General features: G+C 35.4%; 1 non-coding gene across 1 annotated transcript; it reads left to right on the forward strand.

The window, feature by feature from the left end:
• The first annotated feature begins 4,691 nt into the window (after nucleotides 1-4,691).
• LOC132000422 (U6 spliceosomal RNA) lies at nucleotides 4,692-4,798 on the forward strand. Its single transcript, XR_009399297.1, has one exon. It is a non-coding gene; the product is annotated as a U6 spliceosomal RNA (small nuclear RNA).
• The last annotated feature ends 2,308 nt before the right edge of the window (nucleotides 4,799-7,106 follow it).

A 7,106-nucleotide genomic window follows, 5' to 3' on the forward strand; every position in this document is an offset into this window, starting at 1 on the left:
AGAAGGTTTAAGCTACCTTGGTAGTAGAGATAAGAACTGCTATTTGCACAACATTCTTGTTCTCCAACTCTTTCACATGGTTCCTTCTCCCCATACCTTTCCACATGCAAGGTAAGATTGTCCTCTTAGCTCCTCTGTTGGTTGGAAGGACTGTGTAACTAACTCTGGCCAATAAGTTGTAAGTAGAAGTAACAACCATTACATATAGGCATATAAAACACTGATGCAAAATGTTCCAGGGCCACCTTTCTCTCTCACAGGACAAATGACAGTGTTCTGGATGAAGGGGTCCATCCTTAGCCTGGGTCTCAAAATGGAGATGGGGAGAAGCCCCAGTCAACATGTGATATTCTATAGCTTGAACAAGAAACATTTTTCTGTGATTGAGCCTCTGAGAGGAGGATCACTCTTTATGGCAGCATAACCTAATCAACTTTGATTGATTTTGAATTTTTGCAAAAGACCCCACTTTGGAATGTGGGGGCACTTGTACTAATTCCTTTTTTATTCTCTTACAGTTGAGGTCTTTGCTGAAACTGAGGCAAAGAACCCCACTGAACTTTCTGCAAATACTCATCACTGTAGTTGACAACACAGCACCAGCTTAGAGGTACAGTGCCTGGCCCCCAATCCTGAGCACACCATTTACGGTCTCTGTGTCCTTAGGCAAGCTGCTCGACCACTCTGGGCTTCAACGTTTTCATCCGCAAAACATGGGTGAATGCTCCTATCCTATTGATCATTATGAAGATAATTATAATTAATACTTTTAATGAGCTTGGATTATTGCCTGCCACATAGCAAATTCTACGGTATGCATGCTTCTTAATAAATGGGATACTCCACCAAACTCCACATCCCATCAGTGCTAACCAGGTACAGATGAACTATCTCCACCTTGATGCTCTTCTTTGCTCTGTTCGCTGGTGTTACAGTTTGTCCCTGTCAGTCTCTCTGTGCTGAGAGGCCATATTCTTGAGTCAGGATGTTCACCTCTACTTGCAGAAAGTTCTTAATTTCTTTATGCAACAATTGCTCACATTTCCAATGCCAAATACTTCTCAGTTCTCATCAAATCAATTTCTATAACTCTGGCCATTCTGATTTCTATTTAGACAGAGCTACATGATGTGGGATTATAGGGAGATTTCTGGCAGTATGCTCTGAAAAATACTAGAAGCAGCTACTTTATTATGAGAATCAAACACACTTTTAAATTTGTGTTACTGTATCTATGATCCATTCTAGCTTTGACCATTGGAGAGGATAAATTGCTCTAGAATTTGGGAGGTGGAGGTAGTGTTAGAGAAGCTTTCTCAATTGTTATGACAGTCTGAGTAAAGTTTTCTTATTTTTCTTTATTGAAATTATTGAAGTTATTGAAAATCAACCCTCTGTGTGTTGCTATCAAACACAAGCTTTAGCTGCATCTAACTGGTGCTGTTCCCATCTAACCATTTCATAGCTAATAATGTGTAGGTGAGGTAGGTGTGGCTCTAGGATTCTGGGATTTATTAAATGTCATGGGAGCTGGCAGGAAATGAACTAGTAGAAAAATGGCCAGCCTCTTCTTGGGTATGGTGCTTCTGCTTTGGATACAGAATGTTACTTGCTGTTTTTTGTACATTTCACAATTCCAATTTTATTACAGTGACTCTCAGAGTCTCATAATGGAAATATATTATAATTGACAAAAGCTATAGGTAGTTTTACAGTAATTTAAGAGAACTATTTTTTTCCATGAATTGTTAAAATATTCTCTTTCTCCACTTTTTATGTAGGAACTTACAGAAATGTATCTCTGAAATCCAACATAACCTTGGAATGAATCTACTCTTCTGGAGTATATATTCTCCTTGAACATTTATTAGGACTCTAACATTTTATTCTGCTGTAAATTTTAGTTGCTATCCTATTCTTTACAACCAACTTTTCAAGGTTTAATGTCAATTCCTAATTTGACTTCAAACTTGGCAAGTTTTTGAGTGCATATGAGCTTCAACTGCCTTCATTAATCCTTCTTGTTTTTGTTGAATTCCTTTGGAAGCAACAAAGATAGCAAGAGGTGTGTCAACATAAATTGTGACTGTTGTTTGTGGGAAGGAGATGTGCTCAGATTCTTGCTGAAAGTGAGCCTTTAGGTAAGAAACAGCACAGAAAAAATCCATGTGTAGGAGGTAAATATCAAACAGGAGTTAAAGTCATTGCTTTGTATGTTTTCTGAATACAACAGTCCTTTTTATCTAGTATTCTCATGCACAATACAATCAAAGAAAAGTTAAGTGATAGAGCAGTGATTTATGAAAATGTTTCAGCAAAGTTTGGATTTTCAAAACTAAAACTCAGCCCTCAAGAAGAAGTAAGATCCCTTGTCTGCTTTTGGTTATGTGCCTGAAGTTCACAATAGGTCGGAATCACATAAATTGTACCTGGGATTTCCTTTAGAAATAATTTTACATTTTAACCCTGACTAGAGTAAAGACCTGGTACTGTGTATAGAAATTATCACAAATGTCGTATTTATCTTACATGAAATCAAATTCGTATACTCAATAGCAATTATTAACCTATTAAATAAGGACCACCAATAACCTTATTCTAACCTGAGACTGCATCATGGTTTCTGATACAAAATTCTTACCCCATCCTTTCATATATCTTGCCTTAATTTTAACACTGCAAATCAAAGAGATTTTTAAAATCAGAGTTAAAGAATTCAGAACTCATTTTTTGGTGGGTAAATTTTGATAAATATCTTTGGGGGGAAATTTGGTAGAATTTAGAGCATTTCAACCTTTATATAAAATGGTCTGATGTGATTTCCTTTCCGAGTTATTATAAATTTATCTTTAGAAACCAAGTCTATCTTTCCAGGAGAACTTCAATTCATTTGTCACCCTCTCCCATGTTCCTTGGCTTCATTTCTTACTTGTCTCAATATTATACCTAAAATTTATTGAGATTTAATTTCAGGCAGATAATCTTCTAAGTGACTGGCTGTTGACCCTAAGACAGCTATCATTATCATTCTTTTACCAATAAGGAGTGTGATTTCTGAGAGGCAAAGCAATTTCTTTAAGTCTCAAAGTTAAACAGTGAACCTGATATTCAAGATCAGGTATACCTGTTTCCAAAGTCTAGGCATTCACTGCTCTATAACCCTATCTGCTAAAGTTTTCAGTCTTATTTTAACATGTTATTTGCATAAAATCTGAGAACTGAGAACTCTCAACTTGTACACCTTCACATGCTTTAAACTACATGTTCAGTTTTCTAAATTAATGAAATCCCTTGTCTTTCACTAGTTTATTTTATACAATCTTCAATCCTAGCATCATTTGGCTCTTCTTAAGTATTACAAGAGTGTATCACATAAACCTCATAAACTAATTTCCCTTGTTAGCCACAGGTTTTGGTGAAACCATTTGTCAGTTCCAGCTCAGCTGCCCAGCTCTGCTGCAGATAGTTGAGGTCCAGGCTCTTTGGGTCCAGAGCAAATCAATCACAGATAGAGAAGGTACAACCTCCCAGGCCATTGTAAGGGCAGTTTACTGTTACCTTGTAGCTCAGTCTCAGAGAAGCTGTCTGCTCATGAGACCTATTACCCAACTGTCTGAGTGAAGATTCTCTACACTCACCTATGAGGTGATTACTATTTCTAGCCCCCATTTTCCATGTGAAGATATTCAGGCTTTGGAAAGTCATGCAGCTAATTTAGTAGACTCACTTAGGTGGTACATGGCAGAGCTCAGAGTCCAGATCAATTGTTTATGACTTCAAATAAATTGCAAAGAGCTCCATAGACTGCAGAAGGCATGTTAAAACAGGGAGCAATCCAAGATCCAGAGAACATATGAGGGAGCCTGAGGCAGTAATCGTGCTCCCCCAGGACAGAGCACCAAGCCTATAAAGAGGGACGGATAATCAAAAAATAAACTTCTGCCCACATCTGAGAAATTGCACACTCTTACATTGACTATCTGCATGGCTCATATATTGCTTATATTTACCTTAATGCAGTGACTCATTACAGCCCTCTTATGGTTAAATTGCAATAGAGGATTGTAAGGATAATAATGATATTATTAATTATTCATGTGGAAAATGAAAAGGCTGAGTTGAATCCAATTAAATATGGAAACAAATGATTTCAAAAACGTGTGGAACTGTCTTTTTAAAACTTAAAATCCAAGCGGCATTTGCCTGTGCCATTACATATACGAGTTTCTATATGTTTATTTATAAAATAGCTATTCATGTGAAATCTACATCCTGTGGAGTGACGGCAGGTGCCTAATTGCTTGCCTGTAAGCAAACCATTACTGCAACTATAACTCTATTACACTATGCAGAGAAAATGCCATGAGTAGAAATAGCTTTTAAGTAAAGTTTTACACCTATTTTGTAACTGATTCCCCCTCCATTTTAAATTAATTTCTTTGAATGCTGCTTTTTTTATCAAAGGGCCAGGAGATATTGGAAAGTCCAGTTACTGTACTGTACTTATCATGCCTGGTGAAAAGTCAAAAGAAAGGAAACCCTCTTTGCATCTCCCATTTTTCACATGTGGGAAAACAGAACAAGCTTATTAATACACAAGCAGATTGAGAGCATGAATCAAGCATATGTTAATTAATTATTAGGTGATGCTTGGGGTGGTAATATAGTGTTTCTTGAAGTATCTACATCCTATGCTCACTTCAGCAGCATGTATACTAAAATCGGAAGGATACAGAGTAGATTAACATGGCCCGTGGGCAAGGATGGCATGCAAATTCGTGAAATATCTATATCCTTTCGGTGCTTAACTCATCATATCCTTTTTCTGCTCAAAATAGTAAACTGCTATCACTTCCTTGGGTTCGCTTGTCAAGTATTCAGGTTTGAGTCTTTTTCTCTGTGTTGGTATTAGAGGTCAACAATCACTTTTTGATAATCATCTGAAGTAGATTATATATATTTAATCTTTCTTAAATATATATAAATATATATACATTTCTAAATTTCTATTTATTTCTAAAGAATAAATATGATATTTCTTTTCATAATGTATTTTATATCTATATTTCATATATATATATTTCTGTTTCTTTTCTTGAGTCTCTAAATTGATGGCAATAAAAATAAAGAGGGAGAAAAGAGGAAGAGGCACTAGGAAGAAGTGAGTGTCTCAAATCGTCTATGTTTTTATTTCCTAAGGAATCCACAGTCACGACCTCCTACCCAAGGATTCATAAAGTGCTTCTTTATTTGTCTATTTAACTATTTTTCTATTTATTTGTTTGTCAATTTTCCTTTTTGAAGCAAATGCACATAGAATTTTGGAAAAGGTCTGGTCTTCATGGTAATGCAAGAAATAAAAGAAAGACACTTAATACAAATAAACAATATTTTATAGGTTTGTTTTATTATCAGTTTTTAGGTTAGTAAGAAACTATCCTGATAATTTGATGATGCTGTAACTATCTTGATGGCAATGGCAACTGACATAATCTTTTGATAGCTCAGTGTTCAGATCTTCTGACACAGGAATCCCAGTCCCAAAAATTCATAGAAAGAAAAAAAATGGCTAACATTCGTTCTCATTATCTGTAATTTAAAAAAAAAAGGGGGGGGGGAAGAAAAGGAAAAATTGTGCAACCACAATGTCTTACCTGGGTTTTGAGGCACCATCGTGGTTAGGTATTATATACTTTACAATATTAAAAAAAAAGAAGTTAACTTAGAGTCACAGCTTCAAAGATCAATTTAAGTACCTATCTGATAGGCGGTATGCCGAATACATTCACATTTATATTGCCATGTAATTCTTAAAATAACCATATAAAGTAAAAATTTTCCAAAACTAAAACATGTACCAAATTTTATTGTAACTGTAACAAATATGTACATATTGTTTGAAAAAAAAAGAAAGGGAATGAAAAGCAACCTAAGCAAATAAAAATAGTTTTGCTAGGTAATGTTAGCAATGCGATTTTTTCTCTCAAAATTCCCTTTAATATTCTTATAATCTTATTTTTACAGTATGAGGAAAAAACAAGCTTAGAGAAATATGAACCTGGTAAAAGTACTTTTCTTAAAAGAAACCTACAATTGTTATCAGACAAGTGTGGGTAATGACAGCAGACACAGACTTTTAGACAGTAAATAATTAAAAAAAAAAAAAAAGGAAAACTTTGTTTAAAGAAAACAACATAGCTCAGCTAGAGAATCATCTTATGCAATGTAGACAAATATAAATGGTTCATTTAATTTTTCTTTCTGCAATCTGGCTGGATGTGAGAACTTGATACTTTCTTTGCATTAGTTGAAACCATCAGTTTTAAAAACAAATAGACCTGAAAGTATGACTGTGGAGTTTTCTGGGGGTAGTCAATTAATTACCTGAAAAAAAATCTGACATAATTCACCAATCACAAACATAGCACCCACTCAAGTAATTTACTAAGATTTTTTTAGTAAGATGTTTCGCAAAGTCAAGTTCTAGTTTAAGCTTCTGGGTTGAATGGAAACAGGAACACCTACCTTTCAAAATTCAGGAGAACAGCCTTGCTAGCCTTAGATGTAACTTCAGTTTTTGAAGGCACATCTTGTTTCTCATTTGGACCCTAAACAAGGCCAAATACCATGTTATATGTGGGAACCTGGCATGGCAGTTGTCAAAGTAGAAATCAGCTATGAAAGTCATTTGAGAAGAACGCCACATATGAGAAAATCAGAACCATCCTCTACTCAATGAAGGATAAATAAAAACGAAAGGCCGTCTTTACAGATTGTTAGATGCAGCAGATATAGGTAGAAAAGGCAAATATTAACAGGTAAGTTGATATTAAAACATTTCTCTATTCTATTTTCGAAAACTTTCTTTAAAACAGAATCCTTCTTTGACAACAAACTCTGGAAACCATCTTGTTCTGTGCAGCAAGTAGAATCAGGAAAGCTTAGAAAGATGGTTGAGTGGGCAATATTGTTCAGAGGGAAATCTGTATTTTTGGAAGAGGAGAACATATCGGTTAGTAGAAATAGCAAGAACCCAGAACATCACCAGTGGGAACAGAGGTCCCTGAGACCTGGAGAGGCAGACAAAATAAAAGGGAGCCCGAAGA

Source organism: Mustela nigripes, chromosome 13 (assembly GCF_022355385.1).
Source record: "Mustela nigripes isolate SB6536 chromosome 13, MUSNIG.SB6536, whole genome shotgun sequence".
NCBI classification, from domain to species: Eukaryota; Metazoa; Chordata; class Mammalia; order Carnivora; family Mustelidae; genus Mustela; species Mustela nigripes.